Source organism: Oncorhynchus kisutch, linkage group LG8 (genome assembly GCF_002021735.2).
Source record: "Oncorhynchus kisutch isolate 150728-3 linkage group LG8, Okis_V2, whole genome shotgun sequence".
Taxonomy (NCBI): Eukaryota; Metazoa; Chordata; class Actinopteri; order Salmoniformes; family Salmonidae; genus Oncorhynchus; species Oncorhynchus kisutch.
Genome location: NC_034181.2, coordinates 54054696 through 54068404, shown reverse-complemented (window position 1 = coordinate 54068404; position 13709 = coordinate 54054696). Strand labels below are relative to the sequence as shown.

The window sequence follows — 13709 nt, the reverse complement described above, 5'->3', positions numbered from 1 at the left end:
GTGAAATATGTGCAATATATAAGCAATATGTTGCTTCCAGAGGCCGTTTAGAAATCTGTAGTAGTGTTGCAACTGAGGACAGACGATTTTTACGTGCTACGCCCTTGAGCACTCGGCGGGCCAGTTCTGTGAGTTTGTGTGGCCTACCACTTTGCAGCTTAGCCGTTATTTCTCCTAGACGTTTCCACTTCATAATAACAGCACTTACAGTTGACCAGGAAAGCTCAAGCAGGGCAGATATTTGACAAACTGACTTGTTGGAAAGGTGACATCCTATAACGGTGCCATGTAGAAAGTTACTGAGCCCTTCAGTAAGGCCATTCTCCTGCCAATGTTTGTCTATGGAGATTGCATGTCTGTGTGCTCAATTTTATACACGTGTCAGCAACGGATGTGGCTGAAGTAATTTATGCTGCAGTAGTTTATGTGTCGGGGGGCTAGGGTCAGTTTGTTATATCTGGAGTACCTCTCCTGTCCTATTCGGTGTCCTGTGTGAATCTAAGTGTGCGTTCTCTAATTCTCTCTTTCTCTCTTTCTCTCTCTCTCTCGGAGGACCTGAGCCCTAGGACCATGCCCCAGGACTACCTGACATGATGACTCCTTGCTGTCCCCAGTCCACCTGGCCGTTCTGCTGCTCCAGTTTCAACTGACCTGCGCCCTAGGACCATGCCCCAGGACTACCTGACATGATGACTCCTTGCTGTCCCCAGTCCACCTGGCCGTGCTGCTGCTCCAGTTTCAACTGTTCTGCCTTATTATTATTTGACCATGCTGGTCATTTATGAACATTTGAACATCTTGGCCATGCTCTGTTATAATCTCCACCCGGCACAGCCAGAAGAGGACTGGCCACCCCACATATGCTCTCTCTAATTCTCTCTTTCTTTCTCTCTCTCGGAGGACCTGAGCCCTAGGACCATGTCCCAGGACTACCTGACATGATGAGTCCTTGCTGTCCCCAGTCCACCTGACCGTGCTGCTGCTCCAGTTTCAACTGTTCTACCTTATTATTATACGACCATGCTGGTCATTTATGAACATTTGAACATCTTGGCCATGTTTTGTTATAATCTCCACCCGGCACAGCCAGAAGAGGACTGGCCACCCCACATAGCCTGGTTCCTCTCTAGGTTTCTTCCTAGGTTTTGGCCTTTCTAGGGAGTTTTTCCTAGCCACCGTGCTTCTACACCTGCATTGCTTGCCGTTTGGGTTTTTAGGCTGGGTTTCTGTACAGCACTTTGAGATATCAGCTGATGTACGAAGGGCTACATAAATACATTTGATTTGATTTGATTTTGATTTGATTTGAAATAGCCAAATCCACTTATTTGAATGGTTGTCCACATACTTCTGTTTATATAGTGTACCTTCCTGTATGGTGTTGCCAGTGGGTCAACTCCAGGCCCCTCTCGTCACAGATATTGGTCATGAAGGAACCTGACTTACAAATCCTACCCAGCTCCTATCACAGAGAAAGAGCGGGAGAGAGAGAAAGACTGTCACCATATGATCATGGAAGCCAACAGTCAACACACAGTTGAACATAGCCAATCAAAGATTATGAATCACAGCGAATTCACAAGGGACATGTCCCAGCATGGCACTAACTGGTTGACATTACTAACCCAGCTCGACGTCTATTGCGGCACCATTGATGTGGGACACCTCATTTCAACATACAAGACACAAACACACACAGCACTGATTACATTATCAATGGTGGTTATTTTGAAACAGGACTGGTGTCTGACCATTGCCTCCTTATCTGGTGATCTTTTATCATTATTGTGTCCCTATAAAATAGAGAAAATACAGCCTCAAATGCTTGCTACTTTGCTTGATCACTTAGCTGGGTCGTTACGGTAGCTATTCAGATCAAATAGTTGGATGGTGGAATCGATGTGCTTGGTGTACATATCCTGGAAAAGTTGACTGATCGTGTCACCAAACTCAGCAAAAAAGAAACTTATTCAGGACCCTGTCTTCAAAAGATCATTTGTAAAAAAATATATTAAAAAATATAACTTTACAGATCTTCATTGTAAAGGGTTTAAACACTGGTTCCCATGCTTGTTCAATGAACCATAAACAATTAATGAACATGCGCCTGTGGAAAGGTCGTTAAGACACTAACCGCTTACAGACGGTAGGCAATTAAGGTCACAGTTAAGAAAACTTAGGACACTAAAGAGGCCTTTTACTGACTCAGAAAAACACAAAAAGAAAGATGCCCAGGGTCCCTGCTCATCTGCGTGAACGTGCCTTAGGCATGCTGCAAGGAGGCATGAGGACTGCAGATGTGGCCAGGGCAATAAATTGTAATGTCCGTACTGTGAGACACCTAAGATGGCGCTACAGGGAGACAGGACGGACAGCTGATCGTCCTCGCAGTTCCAGACCACATGTAACAAAACCTGCACAGGATCGGTACATCCGAACATCACACCTGCGGGACAGGTACAGGATGACAACAACAACCGCCAGAGTTACACCAGGGATGCATAATCCCTCCATCAGTGCTCAGACTGTCCGCAATAGGCTGAGAGAGGCTGAACTGAGGGCTTGTAGGCCTGTTGTAAGGCAGATCCTCACCAGACATCACCGGCAACAACGCCGCCTATGTGCACAAACCCACTGTCACTGGACCAGACAGGACTGGCAAAAAGTACTCTTCACTGACAAGTCGTGGTTTTGTCTCACCAGGGTTGATGATCGGATTTGCGTTTCTTGTCGAAGGAATGAGCATTACACTGAGGCCTGTACTCTGGAGAGGGATTGATTGTGAGGTGGAGGGTCCATCATGGTCTGAGCCGGTGTGTCACAGCATCATCGGACTGAGCTTGTTGTCATTGCAGGCAATCTCAACGCTGTGCGTTACAGGGAAGACATCCTCCTCTCTCAAGTGGTACCCTTCCGGCAGGGTCATCCTGACATGACCCTCCAGCATGACAATGCCACCAGCCATACTGCTATTTCTGTGCGTGATTTCCTGCAAGACAGGAATGTCAGTGTTCTGTCATGGCCAGCAAAGAGCTCGGATCTCAATCCCATTGAGCACATATGGGACCTGTTGGATCGGAGGGTGAGGGCTAGGGTCAATCCCCCCAGAAATGTCCGGGAACTTGCAGGTGGCTTGGTGGAAGAGTGGGTAACATCTCACAGCAAGAACTGGCAAATCTGGTGCAGTCCATGAGGAGGAGATGCACACACCAGATACTGACTGTTACTTTTGATTTTGACCCCCCCCCTTTTTCCAGGGACACATTATTCCATTTCTGTTTGTCAGAACTTATGTCTCAGTTGTTGAATCTTGTTATGTTCATACAAATATTTACACATGGTTAAGTTTGCTGAAAATAAATGCAGTTGACATTTCTTTTTATGCTGAGTTTATTAACTTTGATAGAAAATGTAGCTTAATTGAGTCGAGAAACCGTGGAGAGCAAAACACCAATCCATTTATGGGTAAATTACCCTGATAAAATCTCTAGTGATTTCACAGTTTACATATTTATTCATGGTTCTACTGATTCCAGGATAATCCTTTTTCAAATCATGCAAGTACAAAATATTTCACTTCATTTGGAATGGCAAACCAGATAAAGTTAAACAAGATTATTTATATAACAAACATGCGTTTGGAAAGTTAAGTCTATTAAATATTAAGGCAATTAAACCTCTCTCTTTAAGCCTCCATTGTCCTGAAATTGTACCCAAATCCAAACTGGTTTTCTAGCAAGCAACTAAGAGATGCCCATCCTGTTGAAGAGTGGGCTCTGCCTTTTTGCAGATTAAAACCTCACATTTTGGTTGGATTGACAATGGATCCTCCTTTTTTAAATGAAGTCATTGGCTACAATTTTAATTGTCATCCTCCAGAACAGGCCAATCTAATTTTAAAGGCAATTAATATGGATCATCTCCAATGTACTGATAGAGAAAAAACAAATGTACAAGAAGAGTATAACATTTATAGGACGGTAGTTAAATAGAAAGTCATACAAACAAATAATAACAGTGTATGACGTGTACGCGCAATACAAAATTATAACCAACTCATAAAAGACAAAAATTCTGCCTTAAAATTGGAAGAGACAATTACTTTAAGAAGAAATTAATCAATTAGTCTGTCTGCCAACCATTAAAAATTATAAATGGCTTCAAATGATTAGAAAATATATCATTTTCACTTTGTCAAAAGGTTTGATAGATTGCCTTATAAAATTCAAGTCAGTTGGGAACAGGTCTTTGATTTCCCAACACCTTGGCATCGGGACAATAAACTGATATATAAAACAACAATTGACACATCAATGCATTAGTTTCAATTTACATTTTTACGGTATATAAAATAATACACAAGGAAACAGAATCAATACAGCATCTTTTTCTGTTACTGTCCATCGGTGGCTCACTTTTGGAGTCGGATGTTACGTCATAATATCAGAGTTCAGATGGACCTGCAAACTGTATTGCTAGGGGATCTGAAAAAACACGATAAATATCATTTTACTCTTGGGTAAAGTATTTATTTTCAGCTCAACATAGACAGAAGTGTAACATATTGGGAGGTTCAGGACCCTCATAAGACATCACAGTAAAATGGAGGGATGTCTTGCAAAAATAAAAAATGGCATTATTATACTGGGAAAGATGGGTTCATCTGTGGACATCGGCGGATAGGAGTTAAGATCAGAATGAATGGTGGATTGGCCGCTGTGGGTGAAAATCCAACACTTGCAGAAAGAGGAAATTAGGAATTAGGAACATCTTCCTAATATTGAGTTGCACCCCCTTTTGCCCTCAGAACAGCTTCAATTTGTTGGGGCACGGACTATACGAGGTGTCGAAAGCATTACACAGGGATGCTGGACCGTGTTGACTCTAATGCTTCCCACAGTTGTATCAAGTTGGCTGGATGTCCTTTGGGTGGTGGACCATTATTGATACAAGTGACATCAATGGATAATTGATGGATAATTGAAATACATGTATAGTATATGTGAGCGAAAATTAGAAGGTGGCACACACTACTGGGCAACATGAGCTACCAAAATGATTCTGAAGTGTGCCAGGCCTTGCAGTCCCAAGATAGGGGGTGTGGTTCGTCAGACAAGAAAATGGCCTTTGCCGAAATCCCCCCCCCCCCCCTTCTAATTTCCTTAATTGTGTCACTAGTCAAATACTTTCTGTGGCACACATCAGAGTCAAGTACGTTCTATAGAACAAACTTCATGTCAGGATAGGCAACCGAAATTACTAAACAATGTATGTGAGGGAGTAAAATGTAGGCAAAACAATAAACATTTCAGAACAACTACTTGTCGAATAGGACATGGGCGAGATGACGAATTTTGATGTATTTATTGACTAATAAACTTGAAACAAATAGCCTAACCAAAAAGTGCAGACATTACTAGTGCCTCCCCCGTGATCAACCCGCCATAAAAAAATAATGAAACGCAGCCTAACATCATCATTGACAGCTGCCTTGAAGGACACAAATAAAAAATGCTTTCGGCTACTAAGATCAGTGAAATACAGGCTAAACTGACAACGGAGTGAAGAGCAGAAATATTAACTAGCAAGCAAGTCGCAGCAATGAAGAATTGAGTGTGTGCGCGTTCACGCGAAGGGGGAGGGGGTTCTGGCAGCGTGGAGATTTTCGGCACAACTTCACAATGTGTTAATTGGCAAATATTGTTCACATAATTGTAATCCAAACGAATCCCTCAAGTACAGTAAATCATGTCGCAGTCACTTACCAATCTCCTTTTTGGACGAGACTTCATAACCAAAATTATCCTATTTACACTGTGTAGTCCATTTGGAAACTAGAGTAGATGTTTCTGTCTCATATCGATGCCTATAGGCCGTTATCAAAAATATGAATTGGTTTTCAAGGGCAGATTACATTTGAGCTCAAGCTATATAGTTCTGCTAGGAAAACAAAATATTTAGTCCTAATTAGGAAAAATATAAAAAAATAGTTACTCGTGTGTTGTAAACAATTTCATCTCATTGACATCAGCACATTTCTCTTTTGCCAGCAGAGTTCCGTCGTTCTTGGGATCTCCTCTTGTCTGTGATGTATAAACAAGTGGTGCAACTACAAAGGTTGCACAGCCTACTTCGTCTGGAGAGACTGGCAGGACCTCACAAACTCAGACTGACGTGTAAGCTCAATTTATCTGACGTAATTGTTATTTGTCTGTTTGTCAATGCACAACTGTATTGTAATTATATTATTGCACTTATTTCAAATCAGAATTATGTTGTTTAGCTACCAATACACTATTAAAATACTGATTAAAACCTTTGAACCGTGTACAGGAGAAAAAACAACTCTGCTGAAACGAACACACGTGACGGACCGAGTTGCTTTTCCCAAAAGGTACAGAATGTTTTTAATGTTCAAGTAAGCGGGATTACCTACTGTTTACAGCTTATACTTCCCATTCAAATACTGTGTTTTTTTAGATCCCGTTGTCAACAAATCAGGAGGACAATGACCGGAACCTAGAAAGCAGAACTTCATCAGAGAGAGTTGTTTTCTCTTTCAGTGACGTCTCCAAGTTGACTATCTTACTAGCAAAAACCTTTTCTTATTTGCAACATCAAACTATTCACTCTTTACAGTTTGGGTTCAGGCTTGATGTCTCATAAGTAAAGGGAGCAACCATATTTATGTTTCTCTCTCAATATTATGAAAATATTACTTCTCATATCCTACCACAGGGCGGCGCTCTTGCTCCATTCTGAAGAAGAAAAAACACTGACGAACAGCAACAGAAAACTGTTCAGTGCAGTCCAGATATCCACTTTCTGATGCCTTACCCTGTTGCCAAACAAAGAATTTCAAGCCTTTCACCTGACATACTCCTGTTTTATTTGTAATGTATTTAATTAATTAATTCAATACTTTATTACAGATGTAGAATGTAATGGGTAACTCGATATCCAATTCATGACTTTAGAGTGCTGAACCTTTTAAATGAGGATTGTGCAATTCAAGAGTGTGCCTTCAATTTATTTCAGGACCGAATTGAAATGAGGTTGACCCCAACCCTGGCTATAACGTTTAATTGAAATGAGGTTGACCCCAACCCTGGCTATAACGTTTAATTGAAATGAGGTTGACCCCAACCCTGGCTATAACGTTTAATTGAAATGAGGTTGACCCCAACCCTGGCTATCACATTTAATTGAAATGAGGTTGACCCCAACCCTGCCTATAACGTTTTTATGCTGAAGGAATTCTCTGTACAGCCTATCGTGGTGAAGGGGTACGCCTAACTGAATTACAGTGCCTTCAGGTATTGACTTTTTCCCGTATTTTGTACTGTTACAGCCTGAATGTAAAATGGATTACATTTAGATTTTGTGTCACTGGTTTACACACAATATCCCATAATGTCAATGTGGAATTATGTTTTTGTAATTTTTACAGATGAATAAAAAATGAAAAGCTGAAACTTAAGTCAATTGGTATTCAACCCTTTGTTATTGCAAGCCTAAATTAGTTCAGGAGTAACAACGTGCTTCACATGTTACATAATAAGTTGCATGGACTCACTGTGTGTATAATAATTGTGTTTAACGTGATTTTTGAATGACTACATCATCTCTGAGCAGTGATTTTCAAACACTGATTCAACCACAAAGACCAGGGAGGTTTTCCATTGCATCGCAAATAAGGGCACCTATTCCAAAACATGCATCCTGTTTGCATAAGGAACTAAATTAAAGCTAAGTACAAGTAAAATTCTAGAGGAAAGACTATACAATTGTCATACTTGAGTAAAAGTAAAGATACCTTATAGTAGAAAATGAATCAAATAAAAGTGAAAGTCAACCAAGTAAAATACTACTTCAGTAAAAGTCTAAAAGTATTTGGTTTTAAATAATATACTTAAGTATCAAAAGTGAAAGTATGAGTAGAAATAATCTCACATTCATTATATTAATTATTATATATTTTTTACATTTACGGATAGCCAGGGGCACACTAAGAAATCATTTACAAATGAATCATTTGTGTTTAGTGAGTCTGCCAGTGTCACGTGTGCTCCCTCTCCGACCTCTAGGTTACCAGGCTGGTCATTAAGGTGCACACCTGTCACCATCCTTACGTGCACCTGCGTGTCGTTAGACTCACCTGGACTCCATCACTTCCCTAATGTCACTTCCTTTGGTTCCTTCCCAGGGTGCCATTGTTTCTGGTCTGGGCGTTGTTCATGTTTTCTTGTTTTGTATTATGTTCCGTTTATTTGTTAGAACACTCCCTGAACTTGCTTCCCAAATCTCAGCGCATGTCGTTACAGCCAGATAAGAGGCAGAAGGGATGACCAGTGATGTTCTCTTTATGTATGTGAACTGGGACATTTTGTTGTCCTGCTAAGCTTTGGAAACGTAACGAGTACTTTTGGGTGTCAGGGAAAATGTATGGAGTAAATTGACAATTTGGAATGTAGTGAAGTAAAAGTTGTCAAAAATATAAATAGGAAAGTACAGTACAGATACCCCAATATAACTACTTAAAATGTACTTTAAAGTATATTTACTTAAGTACTTTACAACACGGCCTTTTTAGCAGGGCAATAACTGAAAAAACAAGGCCAAATATACACTGGGGTTGCTTACCAAGACGACATTGAATGTTCCTGTGGCCTAGTTACAGCTTTGACTTAAATTGGCTTGAAAATCTATGGCAAGACTTGAAAATGGCTGTCTAGCAACATGCAAAGCTGTTATCAAGGCAAAGGGTGGCTACTTTGAAGAATCTAACATGTAAAATATATCTTGATTTATTTAAATACTTTTTGGTTACTGCATGACTCCATATGTTATTTCATAGGTTTTGATGTCGTCACTATTGTTCTACAATGTAGAAAATAGTTTTAAAAAATAAAGAAAAACCCTTGAATGAGTAGGTCTGTCCTAACTTTGGACTAGTACTGTATATATTTCCACACTGAGGTTGGAATAATATCGTGAAAATGTGAAAATAATTATAATGCCCTTTTTGTAAGACCTGTTTAGAAAAAAAACACCTGAAATGTCAAGCTGTTTTGGTGAGATGGAGTTTTAGCTTGCCTGGTGACATAACCAGGTGGTATATTTTAAATAGACCATTAATAGAGTTCCAAACTTCTTTGCCAATAACATATAGTTTTCCCCTCCCCACAGAACACTCCCAGACAGTCCTAGTTAAATTATTGCTTGACAAATTGCTCTTTGCTAAGAAGCTATTTTTGTTTCTTTTGTCTATAAATGTATTTAACTGTTACCCAGACCCTCTGACCAGTAATGTACTTAATTGTTACCCAGAAATGATTTGATTTTTTAAATGTCTGCGTTGGGGCCTCCCGAGTGGCGCAGTGGTCTAAGGTACTGCATCACAGTGCTAGCTGTGCCACTAGAGATCCTGGTTTGAGTCCAGGCTCTGTTGCAGCCGGCCGCGACCGGGAGACCCATGGGGCGGCGCACAATCGGCCCAGCATCGTCCGGGTTAGGGGTGAGTTTGGCCGGCAGGGATGTCCTTGTCCCATCGCGCTCTAGCAACTCCTGTGGCTGGCCTGGCACATGGACGCTGACACAGTCGCCAGGTGTACGGTGTTTCCTCCGACACATTGGTGTGGCTGCCTTCCTGGTTTAGCAGGCATTGTGTCAAGTAGCAGTGCAGCTTGGTTGGGTCGTGTTTCAGAGGATGCACGGCTCCCGACCTTCGCCTCTCCCGAGTCCGTATTTGATGTTGCAGTGATGAGACAAGACTGTAACTACCAATTGGATACCATGAAAAAGGTGTAAAGAAATATCTATATTTAAAAAACGATAGAAATAAAAACGTCTGCATTGGGCTTTGTAAGTGTTTGTGTGCGTAAGTTCGCACGTGTACGTGTATATGTGTGAGAGAGAGGGCACAGGGGCACGTGCACTCTCAGATTTTCTCTCTCTTTAACACTACTAGCCACTTAGCAATTTTATGAAGTTGGCTTTCGTTCACCAAAATAGGTTCCCAATCTCCCAACCTCATAACTAGCAACCAACAAACTATTTCAGGCTATCAATCAAGTTAGAGTAGCTAGCATGTCTTACTATCTTAGATGACATGCCTGCTGGCAAGGCTGGTAGACTTCAGAAAAGCAAGTAATAACTAAATGTAGCAGAGATGCATATTTATTTTTCATTAAAAATAAGAACCACCAGTCAGGAGGATGCAGACAGCTCAAGAGTTATGCTTAAATATGCAGAAAAATATTAATATATTTTTTTTTACATAGAATTCAGCATAATGATTATGGCTCTAGATAACAGGAGAAAATCTGTTTCAGGTGTTTTAAAAATGAAAAATTCTCCAATTTACGGGGATCTAACCCCCTTCCGGACCACCTATCAGCCATCCACACTTAGAGGTTTACATTTACGAACATGATTGCTGCTATTCAGTTTGCAAGGCCTTTGGATGGTCTGTGTGAGGCCCCCTTTGGAACCACTGGAGGCAATGGATCTGAAAAACCTCTCCTACAGGACCACCCTGCTTGTGTCTTTGGCTTTGGCTAAATGCATTGGGATCTCCATGCGTTGTCCATACGCCCGTCCTGTACCCAGTTCTCCCCTGGAGTCTCATAAGGTGACGTTGCTTTTTGTCTGTTTTGATAATCTAGCTGTCTAGGCAGCGTTTCTCCCACTGGATTATGGAGGTGTGTAGTAGCAGGGGGCAAGGGTTACCCAGCGGTGTACACGCCCACTCCACCATTTACATTTTAGTCATTTAGCAGAAGCTTCTATCCAAAGCGACTTACAGGAGCTATTAGGGTTAATTGCCTTGCTCAAGAGCACATTGACAGATTTCACCTAGTTGACTCAAGGATTTGAACCAGCAACCATTTGGTTAGTGGTCCCACACTCTAACCGCTAGGCTACCTGCCACCAGAGGTCTGGCGGCGTCTTGGGTTGACTCTAGGGAATATTTGTGCTGCGGCAAGTTGGGCATCACCACACACTTTTGTGAGGTTTTATCGCTTGGATGTCACTGCTCCCAGTGTAGCCCACAGTGTGCTACAGCTGGGACAGGTGAAGGTCCCGAGGCAGCGTGCTATGTGCGCAATACCCAGACTGCTGCATTTGCAGGGTCAGGTCTGGGTGGTCTGCCATGGACTGTTTAATTTAGTATCCGTTGGGTTCGGCTTTGGACGGGATTCCATTTCCCCATAGTATGTTGTACCAAAGTTGACTTGCTGAAAGAGAACATAAACGTTATGACTACTGTGCCCTGAAGGAAGGAAACGAGGTACAACACCTGTTTGGCCCCGCACTGTCCGTTCCTTGGCTCAGTGAAGAGCGCTATTATATTGAATGAATGAATCCAAGCCTCACGCTTATCACCTGTGGAGGGTGGGGCTTCCAGCGTGGTGCGGATTTCATTGGCCTTGCCAGCCGTGATTTTAGTTCCTTCAACAGAAGTCGACAGAGTGAGACTCCCCATAGTATATTTGACCTCCTTCAGGGAACAGTACTGTAGTTATAGTCATAACATTACGTTTTCCTAATGGCTATGCTGATTGAAGATATTTCTTGTCCCTTGTGACTAGTGTGTGTGGTGTGTCTGTGTGTGTCTGTGTGTGTGTGTGTGTCTCTGTGTGTGTGTGTCTGTGTGTGTGTCTGTGTGTGTGTGTGTGTGTCTGTGTGTGTGTGTCTGTGATCCAGCACTTCATCTTGCATTCCTAGTTTTAAGTGTTTATTTACGTGGCTCTTAGCTGCCTAGTCAAACTCATTTTATCAGCAGTTTAAAGGGAGTTGGCTAGAGAACAACAATGCTGGGTGGGGATCTTAAAGCTTACTACTGTACAAGCTCTATGGAGACGCAAGATTCAGAGCGTAGCACAGTTTTGCGGTGTCGTTTTTGTCACAAAAGGGGTGGCTCCTTATAATACGCTCTGGCATTCAACATACTTTTTTACCAGCTGAAAAGACATGCCATATCATTCCTTCCACAGGCGTGTGGGCAATGTGGTCACTTGGTTCCTTGATATGATCTATATAATTTGCACTGATAACAAAATAGAATCTCAGGGATTGTTCAAACAGTAAACCAAGAATCCACCCAAAAAGTAATTTTGTTTAGAAGTAATAATCAGTGATTACAGGCTATTGTGAAATGGTAGGACTTGTTGTAGCTATGTGCTTTTTACTCAGTGACTAAAACATGATGATGTTCTATTTTTAGCTGATATGGGAATGAATATTCAAGCAGCAATCCAACTGAGATAATGTTTTAGGTTACACCGGCAAGTGTAAAAATATTAACCAGGGCATATATATTTTTTGAAATCTGATTATGTCACATGGATATTTGGGAAGCTAAAAAGGCTAGCTAGTGTGCTGTATTTTTAGCCAGGCTAAAACCAGCTAGCCAGGCTGCCAGCTAGCTGCTACCATAGACTTTAAAACCAGTATATATTGATAGCGCTGACGTCATCCACATATTGATATCGAAAACACCCGATGCCGGAATTATTTAAATTTGATGCGTGCCATACAGCTGAATCGGGCCGAATGGCACAAAATAATTGCTAAGAATCATGGTGAATGTGTCTGTAACTAGCAAATGATTTTTTATTTTACCTTTATTTAACTAGGCAAGTCAGTTAAGAACAAATTCTTATTTTCAATGATGGCCTAGAAACAGTGGGTTAACTGCCTGTTCAGGGGTAGAACGACAGATTTGTACCTTGTCAGCTCGGTGATTTGAACTAGCAACCTTCCAGTTTCTAGTCCAAAGCTCTAACTACTTGGCTACCCTGCCGCCATGGATCATGGTCGATGTAGTAGTTTTCATCTTGCCTGAGAGCCTCCTCGTAGCCTGCCGGTCCGATATTGGCCTGTGTCAGCACGTGGTCCTGTGTGAGGACAAATGTAGTAGTCAGAATGAATCACTATTGAATTAGATAGATTTGTAGCAAACTTTAAAATAATTCACAGTGGGGGTGGAACTTGATCATAATAAACTAAAGTTAGAGCCCAAAATGGTCGCCTAAACATTTTTTGTTTGGCTGTACTGGCGATTGTAATTTACAGTGAACAAAAATTTGAACGCAACAGGCAAAGATTTCAAAGATTTAACTGAGTTACATTTCATATAAGGAATATATCTTTTTTAAATGTATTAGGTCCTAATCGATGGATTTCACATGAATGGGAATACAGATATGCATCTGTTGGTCACAGACACCTTTTTTTTAAAGTTAGGGGCGTGGATCAGAAAACCATTTAGTATCTGGTGTGACCACCATTTGCCTCATGAAGCGTGACTCATCTCCTTTGCATAGAGTTGATCAGGTTGTTGATTGTCGCCTGTGGAATGTTGTCCCACTCCTCTTCAATGGCTGTGCGAAGTTGCTGGATATTGTCAGGAACTGAAACACGTTTTCGTACATGTCAATCCAGAGCATCCCAAACATCAATGATTATGCAGACCATGAATTGGGACATTGTCAGCTTCCAGGAATTGTGTACAGATCCTTGCAACATGGGGCCGTGCATTATCATGCTGAAACATCAGGTGATGGCAGCGGTATCTCTGTGCATTCTCTGTGTATTCTCTGTGTATTCTCTGTGCATCGATAAAATACATTATGATTTTGTCCATAGCTTATGCCTGCCCTACCATAACCCCACTGCCCCCATGGGGCACTCTGTTGACATCA

The 13709-nt window shown here is 41.5% G+C and overlaps 1 long non-coding RNA gene across 1 annotated transcript; it reads left to right on the top strand.

Annotated features, from left to right (window-relative positions):
* Positions 1–6052: 6052 nt before the first annotated feature.
* Positions 6053–7480, top strand: LOC116374862 (uncharacterized). Its single transcript, XR_004210844.1, has 3 exons — positions 6053–6176; positions 6334–6394; positions 6481–7480. It is a non-coding gene; the product is annotated as an uncharacterized LOC116374862 (long non-coding RNA).
* Positions 7481–13709: the final 6229 nt, after the last annotated feature.